Source organism: Aegilops tauschii, chromosome 1 (assembly GCF_002575655.3).
Source record: "Aegilops tauschii subsp. strangulata cultivar AL8/78 chromosome 1, Aet v6.0, whole genome shotgun sequence".
Lineage (NCBI taxonomy): Eukaryota > Viridiplantae > Streptophyta > Magnoliopsida > Poales > Poaceae > Aegilops > Aegilops tauschii.
Genome location: NC_053035.3, coordinates 362300873 through 362312242, shown reverse-complemented (window position 1 = coordinate 362312242; position 11370 = coordinate 362300873). Strand labels below are relative to the sequence as shown.

Below are 11370 nucleotides of genomic sequence, written 5' to 3'. Positions count from 1 at the left end.
CCCTATTGATGACAGCTAATGTTACTAAAAGCTTAGATGAAGAAAGAGCTTCTGAGCGAAGGCTTGTTGGCTTTGGTTGTTGGCATGGATTATCTTGTTAAGCTCTGCAGAGATGGTGAGCGTGAAGAAAGGACACTACCATCAAAGAAAGACAGCTCTCAAATGGATTTGCTGGTCTATGATGACCAAGTAGAAGCATCCGTTCCACATAGGTGATTTTTATAGAAGCATAGGCGCAAGCTCTTCTCAAAAGAATTTCATTTATAGGATTCAGTCGTCCGTTTGTTTCTTTTGAATTAACATAGAGAAATCTTTCTCGCGTTCCCTTAATTCAGGAATAGGTGGCGAAGGCTACTTGTTCCTTGTATATATATATATATATAAAGGAAAGGGGTTATTTTCCCTTTACGGCAATAAGAGTTGATTCCCTTGCTTGTAGTTTTGGATCGATTCCGTGTATTTCACATATTTAAGAGTGGTTAGGAGAGAGAATCAATGTTTATGGGAAGAGGGAAAGAAAGATCAGGGGAAGAAGCGGGGTAGAGGAATTGGTCAACTCATCAGGCTCATGACCTGAAGACTGCAGGTTCGAATCCTGTCCCCGCCTAATCACGTCAGATACTTGTACGAGTCCTGATCTCCTGGGATCAGCAGACAGTCTTACTAGCGATGAGTAAACAAAGTCGCTAGGAAAGCTATAGATAGGTATCAAGGCACAACCGAACTGACAAGTAAGTTTCGAAGACTTCCACCTATTAATGTTATTTTTATTTTTTTGCTGCTCGTCTCGCCGTAAGTTATTGACCAGTACCAAATGTGACAACCTTCAATTCAAGTTACAAAACCTTGAATTTGAAACAGAAGTTAGGGTGCTTGATGTACAAGGTTATGATCTTATTTTAGGCATTGACTGGTTGTCAAGTTTTGGTCAAATGACAGTTGACTGGAGTAAAGGAATGCTGAAACTCAAGCATAAAGGCAATCAGGATCTTACAAGTAGGGAAACTACCTCGCATTGGGGCCAGCATAGTATCCGGTAAGCCTTCTCAAAAGAAAAGGCCCCTATGAATACTAGTCCACTTGTCATTCTTGGGTCCCTACTTCTCAAGAAAAGTCAACTATCGCTTTCCCTGCTTTCAGGAACTTCCAACTAGTCACTTCAATCGCTTTTGATCTCTTTCGTTTCGCTTTGCTTTCCAGTTTCCTTTTACGATCATCATCTCCTTCACTGAAACATGCTTCAAACCACTCACGTTTTGGAAAATCGAATGTACTATCTATCTTCTTATCCCGTAAGGAGCCCATGGAGTTCGAGGTCAGGTGTTACAGACTTCTAGAACAGAGCACTGAATACCAAGTCAAGGTGGATACAGCAGAGAATGCAGATACCTAAAGGCTGAAGCAAGTAGATATATGTTAGGGTCCACTCGATATATAGCACAAGGTGCAACAAAGGGAAGAGAATTGCCACTACTTATTGGGTATTGCGATGGACCTTGTTTCAAGTTCTAAGAAGAAGAATACTAGATTGACTCTAAAAGAGAGAGAAGGGTAGATAGTATAAATGATATATGCGGCTTGTATGTATCAATTGACGGGTTTATGTTAGAGGAGAAAAAAGTATCAAGAAGTTCTTCCACTGCTTCCAGTCGGATAAAAAGAAAGGAATAGGGATCCATACCTTTTTCTCATGACCCGAGGGCTTCTTGTTGTTGGTTGCATTCCACTAGCTTGCTTTCCGTCTGCCTTTGCCGGAGGCATAGGTTGAGCTTTAGCAATAGCAGACAGTTAGGGAACCCAAGAAAGGAGGAGCGATCTAAAGAAGGACTATTACTACCACTGAACCCAAGGCAAAGCGAAAGAAGGTAAACCGAACCACAGCTACCTATGAGTTCAGAGTGGCCAAGAGGATGAATAGGTTATTCTAATGACCATAGGAATAAGGAAGACTCGTTCGCTTTAAAGCAGCAAGACCGGAAAAAGTTCCTTCGCTAACCTGTTGGCTTAGTGAATAGTTATGCCTTCATTGAAGAAGAGACCTATTTTCCACTTTCAAAGTAGATTCTAGAAAAGCGGCCCTAATAAACAACTGTTCTTTCCAAGGAAAGAGAGAAAGAAGTCAAAAAGTGGGGGATCGCTTAATAATAAATTCTAACTATTGTTCAAAACTCAAAGTACCACAGATTCAATAGAATGAAATGGTTAACTAAGAATGAGAGAGTGAAAAAGCGGAGTAATAAACAAGGAGTGGCTTGCTATTTATGATGACGAAGAGCTGGTACAAGCCACCTTCAGGAATGACCCTGCGATGAAAGCAATCTACATCTACATGATTCCAAGATGGTAAAAGATATAAAGTCAAAGTGCTATGGAACGCATGGTGAACAACGTGCGGGAGCACGGTAATCCCGACAAGTAGGATCCAGAGGAACTCAGGCAGAAGTAATGCCTCCTTGATTGGATCGCACATGTCAACTGGATTTTCAGAGACCTAAAAAGACGAAGCCCCTCTCCTCCCTCTGTAACTAGAGAGGTAGGCAAACCTGAGTTTAGAGCCACCTCGATTCGGGATGTTGGAACACCAACCGGATCGGAAACCTCATCCTAAACTTACTTCGGAATAGGTTCAAGAGCTTCCATTTCAATGTGTCTTTCCAAAAATCTTTGGTATGCCTTTTCCTGGTCAAAAGGTTTGTTTGGGAAAGCTTCTAAATCTGGGGTTCAATGTCTCAGAAAAAAACCCTGGGGCAGGATAGTAAAGAGCTGATTCTAGGGAAAGCTAGGATTTCACTTTTCTCTCAACGATCGAGTTGGAGTAGTTAACCTTCTATATGCCGTGGAAGAATACGCATAAGCATTAGTTCTTGCCCTTCCAGTGTAAGTGGCAGATCAAACTTGATCTAGTTCCACACATTGCCTTTTCCCTTTTATGTCGTGGCAGGCGAGCTCCCTTCTGGTAAAAAGGATTTGAGTGGAAGGTTGAGCGCCCCTTAACGTTTAGAAGTATCCTTTTCAACGGTTAGAAACCTTTCTATTCTATGACGGCTAAGTCGAGGGCAGACACAACAGGTCATGAAGAGCTAGAGGATATAGAATTCCTATTTACCGGGAACGGAAGGAAATATCGGCTCTTCCGAGATCTTATGTAAGGAATACTAGAAAAAGTAGAGCAAAAAGATCTACAAAACTCTACAAGAAATGTCTTTCCCGCAGAAGACTCTAACTCCTCATAGCATTACGTCAATCTGCAAATATCGAATGATGCTTCGACAGATTCAGTCATCCATTCAGCTTTGAAATCGGAGACAAGGAAAACTTCATAGAAGCGCCGCGGATCAATATAGAGATGCGAACCAATATCCTTTTCCTGGTGGGCTCTGAAGTACTTGTCTTTTGCGCAAGGCCTCGTGTCAAAAAACTTCCAACCACGTCCTCCTACCTCGCCCATTTGCGGAGATCATCTACATTTTGCTCCGTGTCGAGCTCCAACCGGCCCAAACGTTTTCCTTCGGGAGGGCATAAAATCGCTTTCTTTCTGTAGGGAGGACGGATGATTCAAGTAAGGGCTGAGAGCCTACATATCACTTAGATGGGCCAAGGAAGAAAAAGCACCTATTGTTCGTTAATTGAAATTCTCTTTGCTTAGTGCCCTTGTGTTTCGAATAGAAAAGCACTAGAAATATCTGTGGAACTGTTGTTTTTCTTAGGGCAAGCTAGTAGATAGAAGTAATCTATCTGGTTAGCCAGGTGAAGCATTTAGGGTTCAGTGCCTGGTTTCAAGTGCTCTTCTTCATCGTTTGGTACTTCACTTTTTGTTGACTAATCCAACGGCCTAATGACACATGCACATCTTTTGGTGCTGTCGCCTTACTTAGTGACTAGCTCAAGTGCATTTGATCGCAAAAAAGACTGGCATTGGCTCCGGGTCAAATCTACAGGGGGCATGCAAATCAAATGCGAAAGAAAGGAAAACATTTCTATTTCTTCTGCTTCAATGCTGTGATACACTCAGGATGTTTACGATACCTACCCATTAATTGCTCTAACTTCTCGTGGTTCACCCCTAGCTATGCCCACTTCTATGAAATTCCAAATTATGCTTGCAAGCTCATCGGAGCTAGGCAACTCTTTGTCAGTGATTTCATGCCTACCAAGCAGGTACACTCTAATGTATACACCCTTTAAGAAAACAAATCCTTCTCGTATTCTGCTGCTTTTTTGATTCATTTTATCCCAATAATAGCATAGACATCATATATTTATTCTTGCAAGCTCAAGTGCATGATTGTTGACAAATTCTTCTCTCAGCAGGGCACCTCAGGTACCTGTCTATAGTTTCCTGTCTTGAAGGGGGCGACACAGCTATTTTCTTTAACAACACGTCATTGAACGAAGTGTTTTCGCTATTTGGTCATCACTAAAAAGTTTATAGTGATAAAGTGAGCCTATTATATTAAGTTTAGAGGATTCTCCTAACGTGATGAGTTTAGTTTATCACTTTTAAAGATCGCTGGTGGCAATGGTACTTCCTTTTATGCAACAACTCCTGTATGTACCATTTGGTAATTGGAGTTTGATAAGACCATGGATCCTTATATACAAAACATACTTGGCCAACTAAGGCCCTGCAGTCCAATGTCCGATATATTATCGTCAGCTGAGGAGGTGTTTGGCAAGGGTGTGTCCGTTGTTTTTGGGACAATGTTCAAGCAGGAGGCCATGAATCTGTCTAGTCTTGCCATGGGGGGTGAGTTTATCTCATTGCTCCTTCCTGGTGTAAAGCCGATCACTGAGGTTTATGTCTATCAAACCGAGCTCTTGAACCCAATGTTTGGAACATCAACGTCCCTCTCCAGTTGTAATCAGGATTTGATCTATCATGAAGTTTTAGCGCCACCTAAGATCCACGGCATGTTATCTGTCGGTGCAGCGGCTTTGAGTTGTCGGAAAAAAAGCCAGGAGCTTAAGTAATTCCTCAGTTTAGTATAGGGTGTCCAGGGAGAGCTGCTGAAGGGAAGGTGGGCGTACCCACATGAGTGAAAACCCTACTTTATTAGTCATCAATGCGATTTCTCGCACTTTTTGATACCTCCAAGGGGGTACACTTTAAAGGCATGCAAAACGTGCCTTACAGTCATGTTGGACGAGGCTAGGCGGTGAATGCAACGCTGGGAAGTTTTGTCCCGGTTCGAGAGGTTGAGCGAGCCAACCAATTCGATGTTTTGAATGACCAAAGAATAGGTGTTTACTCCTCTTACAAATTGAGGTTTCACACAACTTTTTGACTAGGGCTTCAGAAAGGTTGTAGTTTCACGAGGAGCCCATAAAGCGACTTGTTTTACCTATGGGATGTGAAGATTGGCTCTGTACCTGACACGGATTGATTTAAGAACAGTGATGAAAGAAATCGATTTATGAGAGACCATATTTCTGTTGTTTCGGTACAACTCAAGATCAGTTAAGGAAATAGGGAATAACAATAGTGAAAAGAATAGAAATAGCATGACCCTTGCTTGGGACTTCTTTCTTCTATCTCTACAGAGATGACCAGGAAGCAAATGAGAAAGGGACTTCTTTTTTACTACGGTCAAACTATGATCAAACTCTAATCTTACTTCCGTGTGAAAGACCGTCCTAGGTGTGAGTACAAATGTGTCGAGGCGTTCTAAGTGCCGTAGACGAATGCTTCTTGGTGGAATAAATGGTATGACACGGCCTCTTTTTGCTCCATATGAACGAATTTGAAAAAGGAAGAAGGCTTTAGCTCCCTTCCATTGTCTCGGGTCGAAGGTCAAGCGTGAACTTCTCCCTCATCTAAGGTTGGGTTGTGGATAACAGACTTCCCCTTGGGCCGGATCTTCCCAAGTATAACACGATCCGTGAGCGATATCAATGCAGTGACAGTCCTTACTATTGAGTCCTGTGCTGGTAAGATGGCAACGCTCTAAAAGGTTTGTTTAAGAAAGCAATCATATCCCGTCCCCAAGTGCGGTATGGATCCCAAAGAGTTATATAAGTAGGAAAATGGGAAGAATTGAGGCACCTACAGAAGTAATGGGTCATCTTATGATTTTAGGCATGGTTACTAGAGGGATCGTCCCTACCTATCCGCGCAAGATCGGATCAGTATGGTTTTGAGAGGAAGGCTGGTGGCATACGAAGTGAGGGCGACAGAACATCTGCATTCCCTTTCTTTGATTGAGAGAAGGATAAAGCAGGAAAAAAAGACTTGACTGGAATTAAATTCACTTTTTTTCCTTCCTGAGATATGGAATGTCATTAAATTTAGTAGATGAGATGCCAAATATAGGCAGGAGTTATTTCGCCAAGCAAAGCTTTGTGTTCTGAAGGTAAAGAAAGACGGTAAAGCCCATTAAAAAGAGTGCCACGTACAAGCACCTCCTGTGTCACTCGATCCAAACCCGACACATCTTTCTTTCTATACGAAATGAGTTCGACCTTTTTTTCAAAATAGAAACAGAAAAGAAATTTAGGAATAGTGCGGGTGCGACGGAACGAATCAAGTGAAACGAGTCCCCCTTATGACATTTTTCATCCAAGCAAGGGCACGTTGCATGGGATCATCAACAAAGGGATAGGGATAAGTGGCCGCACGTCCAAGACAGCCTTTCATCTCAGTGCGCCATGGAACCCCCATCTTCCAATTCCTCTTACAGAGATCGTTGACTCACTTGCCTTATTTTGAGGAGACTTCCAAGCCAAAACAAGACAATGGGCAGTCACCAGATCTTCTTTATGGAGGTGGGACCGGGGACCTCCTCATCAAGATCGCTGTACAGAATGCTTGCGCACAGTGGCCACACACACTTCTCCCTGACCTCCAAAAGCTCCATATGACCCTTTGTACGGAGCATTCAAAGTTCCTCACGCTGTCAAGCAAGACTTTGATCTCGATTTGGGAGAGCAAACACAGCTTCGCCATCCAGCCAAGTATCTTTATTGAATTGTGACCCTATCTAGCGCTTAAAAATCTTTCTTCTTTCTCCGTCCCTAGATTCCGATTAAAACGCTTGGTCCACCCATGCTTTTCCTCTCCATTTTTCATATGGAAAGGGAAAGCAGTGCCAACTTATTGGAATTCTGCATGGCATATTTCCCAACCTCCTGCTATTCCAGGCTCTAGTTGAGGGAGTCCTAGATTAGGGGGTCCTCGGACTACCGGACTATATACTTTGGTCAGACTGTTGGACTATGAAGATCCAAGATTGAAGACTTCGTCCCGTGTCTGGATGGGACTCTCCTTTGCATGGAAGGAAAGCTTGGCAATTCGGATATGTAGATCTCCTCCCTTGTAACCGACTCTGTGTAACCCTAGCCCCCTCCGGTGTCTATATAAACCGAAGGGTTTAGTCCGTAGGACAACAACAATCATAATCATAGGCTAGCTCCTAGGGTTTAGCCTCTACGATCTCGTGGTAGATCAACTCTTGTAATACTCATATCATCAAGATCAATCAAGCAGGAAGTAGGGTATTACCTCCATCGAGAGGGCCCGAACCTGGGTAAACATTGTGTCCCCCGCCTCCTGTTACCATCCGCCTTAGACGCACAGTTCGGGACCCCCTACCCGAGATCCGCCAGTTTTGACACCGACATTGGTGCTTTCATTGAGAGTTCCACTGTGCCGTCACCATAAGGCTTGATGGTTCCTTCGATCATCGGCAATGATGTGATCCAGGGTGAGGTTTTTCTCCCCGGATAGATCTTCGTATTCGGCGGCTTCATATTACGGGCCAACTCGCTTGGCCGTCTGGAGCAGATCGAGAGCTACGCCCCTGGCCGTCAGGTCAGGTTTGGAAACTTAAACTATATTGCCGACATCCGCGGAGAGTTGATCTTTGATGGATTCGAGCCCGTGTCAGGTACGCCGCACAGTCATGACGAGCATGACTTAGCTCTCCGCCGGACAGTGTTCGGGAGATCACACCTGTGGCAACTCTGGCCCTCGATCCGGAGCAAATTGTGCCATCCGAGGACGGGTGGATGGACCCCGCCCTGGAGGCCGCACACTCAACGGTGATAGAGCCGAATACTGACTTCACCTCCTACGAGACCCGTGTTGCCGGACCCCTGGATTCGTCCCCGACCACGGGCTCCAACCCGCCTGCGTCCGTGCCTAGTGAATCTGATTGGGCACCGATCATGGAGTTTTCCTCCGCAGATATCTTTCAGCACTCGCCCCTGGGCGACGTGCTGAATTCATTAAGGTATCTCTCCTTCTCAGGAGGCCCTTGGCCGAACTATGTCCGTCTCGAGTGGGAAGCGGACGACGAAGAAATCCGTTCCCCACCCACCACCCACTTAATAGCCACTGTCGATGACTTAACCGACATGCTCGATTTCGGCTCCGAAGACATCGACGGCATGGACGACGATGCAGGAGGAGAACAGGAACCACCGCCCACAGGGCGCTGGACTGCCACCTCATCATATGATATATACATGGTGGACACCCCCAAACAAAGTGAAAGATCGTGGATGTCGCCTAGAGGGGGGTGAATAGGCGCTTTAAAATAATTAGAGTTTAGGCTTGAACAAATGCGGAATAAACCTAGCGGTTAATTTGACAAGCACAAAACCTACAACAACTAGGCTCACCTATGTGCACCAACAACTTATGCTAAGCAAGATAAACAACTAAGTGATAGCAAGATATATGACAAGAAACAATATGGCTATCACAAAGTAAAGTGCATAAGTAAAGGGTTCGGGTAAGAGATAACCGAGACACGCGGAGACGACGATGTATCCCGAAGTTCACACCCTTGCGGATGCTAATCTCCGTTTGGAGCGGTGTGGAGGCACAATGCTCCCCAAGAAGCCACTAGGGCCACCGTAATCTCCTCACGCCCTCGCACAATGCAAGATGCCGTGATTCCACTAAGGGACCCTTGAGGGCGGTCACCGAACCCGTACAAATGGCAACCCTTGGGGGCGCTCACCGAACCCGTACACTTTGGCAACCCTTGGGGGCGGTCACCGGAACCCATCAAATTGCTCGGGGCGATCTCCACAACCTAATTGGAGACCCCGACGCTTGCCCGGAGCTTTAGACCACAATGATTGAGCTCCGAACACCACCAACCGTCTAGGGCGCCCAAGCACCCAAGAGGAACAAGCTCAAGGGAACCAAGCACCCAAGAGTAATAAGCTTCTCAACTTGTAACTTCCACGTATCACCGTGGAGAACTCAAACCGATGCACCAAATGCAATGGCAAGGGAACACGGAGTGCCCAAGTCCTTCTCTCTCAAATCCCACCGAAGCAACTAATGCTAGGGAGGAAAATGAGAGGAAGAACAAGAAGGAGAACACCAAGAACTCCAAGATCTAGATCCAATGGGTTCCCCTCACATAGAGGAGAAAGTGATTGGTGGAAATGTGGATCTAGATCTCCTCTCTCTTTTCCCTCAAAAACTAGCAAGAATCCATGGAGGGATTGAGAGTTAGCAAGCTCAAAGAAGGTCAACAATGGGGGAAGAACACGAGCTCAAGAGATAAGGTCCAATGGGGAAGAAGACCTCCTTATATAGTGGGGGGAACAATCCAACCGTTACCCCCACTTCAGCCCCGCAGAGAGCGGTACTACCGCTTGGCCAGCGGTACTACCGCTTGCCGCTATAAGCGGTACTACCGCTCCCCCTCGCGGTACTGCCGCTGGGCCCAGAGCGGTACTACCGCGGTGGCAGGGCGGTACTACCGCATACGAGCGGTACTACGGCCCCCACTGCCGCGGCCAGTACCGTAAAACCCGACACGAAAAAAGACCCCTCGAAACGAGGCGGTACTAGCACGAGACCGCAGCGATACTACGGCAGGGGACTACCAGCGGTACTACCGCTCAGGAGCGGTACTACCACTCTAGAGCGGTACTACCGCTTGTAGCACCGAAGCGGTACTACCGCTCCGGCCCGCGGTACTACCGCTAGGAAACCAAAACTGCCATAACTTCTGCATATGAGCTCCAAATTGAGCAAACTCAAGCTTGTTGGATAGAGGAAGACGAGTAGCATCAAAACAGAGGCAGGGGAGGTATGCCAACAAATAGAGGAGTGAAACCTCCAACGGAGAAGAACCGACATATCCTCCAACATCGAAAACATCATAGAAGATGCGAGTGAACTCCGTTTTCGATGAACTCGAGCTTGTCATCAAGATGACCATAAGCTCCAAAACTCACAAAGAGAAGAACCAATAAAGATGATGCAAGGATGCAATGGTTTGAGCTCTCTATGAACGATACGATCAAGCTACACATCGAGAGCCCCCCTTGATAGTACGGCAATCAATCCTATAACCCGGTCTCCCACCTACCATCATGAGACCGGTAAAATAGAAAACCTATCAAGAGCAAACCTTTGCCTTGCACATGGTCCACTTGAGCTAGATGATGACGATCTTGACTCCCTCAAGTTGGACCACGTTTCTTGGTTGCGTTGGCTCGATGAAGACTAGTTGATTGCTCCCCCATGCTCCACTATGGGTGAGCCACTCTTCCGCACATCTTCACAAGTCCATTGTCACCACAATGGATGGCAAACTTCAAGCATTTGATCTCTTCATGATGCTTCACTTGAACTTGCACAACGCAACATCTTCACAAGTCCATTGTCACCACAATGGACGGCAAGCTTCAAGCATTTGATCTCTTCATGATGCTTCACTTGAACTTGCACACCGCAACCTAACCCCACAAAGAACTCTCACGAAGATCATGGGTTAGTACACAAAGCGTAATTGACAATGCTCACCACAACATGGGATCGCTTGATCCCTCTCGGTACATCTTGTGCGCTTTGTGTGTTGATCAACTTGATTCACTCTTGACTTAGTCTTGATCAACCTTGACTCTTTCCAACTCTCTTCATTTGGATGATGTCTTGAAGGTAAACATGAATGATCACACAATCTTCTTCTTCAAGGCATGCTTGCAATAAGCTCAACTCTCACATGACCAATCTTTGGATAATTCCTTAATAACACCTTGGTCACCACATAAACTCCTTGAAACCAACACATGGACTTCAAGAAATGCCTATGGACAAATCCTTCAAATATAACTCAAGGCAACCATTAGTCCATAGATATTGTCATCAATTACCAAAACCAAACATGGGGGCATCGCATGTTCTTTCACAAAGCGATGGCAATAAGGCAACGGAGGATAATCCCCTCGAGAAGCAATCTAAGCACCGGCGTCATCGGCGCCGCTCTAAGCCGCGCCATAGCAAAAGCAGCGATACCGGCACAAAAGACAATAACGCTGCGGATAGTGCCGAAGACGAAGACAATCCCTCCAGCCAGGCCTCGAGCGGGAGGATGGGCAAGCTAGCCCTAAGGAACAGGCAGC

The 11370-nt window shown here is 45.6% G+C and overlaps 1 non-coding gene across 1 annotated transcript; it reads left to right on the top strand.

Annotated features, from left to right (window-relative positions):
- The first annotated feature begins 533 nt into the window (after window positions 1-533).
- On the top strand, window positions 534-607 carry TRNAM-CAU (transfer RNA methionine (anticodon CAU)). Its single transcript has one exon. It is a non-coding gene; the product is annotated as a tRNA-Met (tRNA).
- The last annotated feature ends 10763 nt before the right edge of the window (window positions 608-11370 follow it).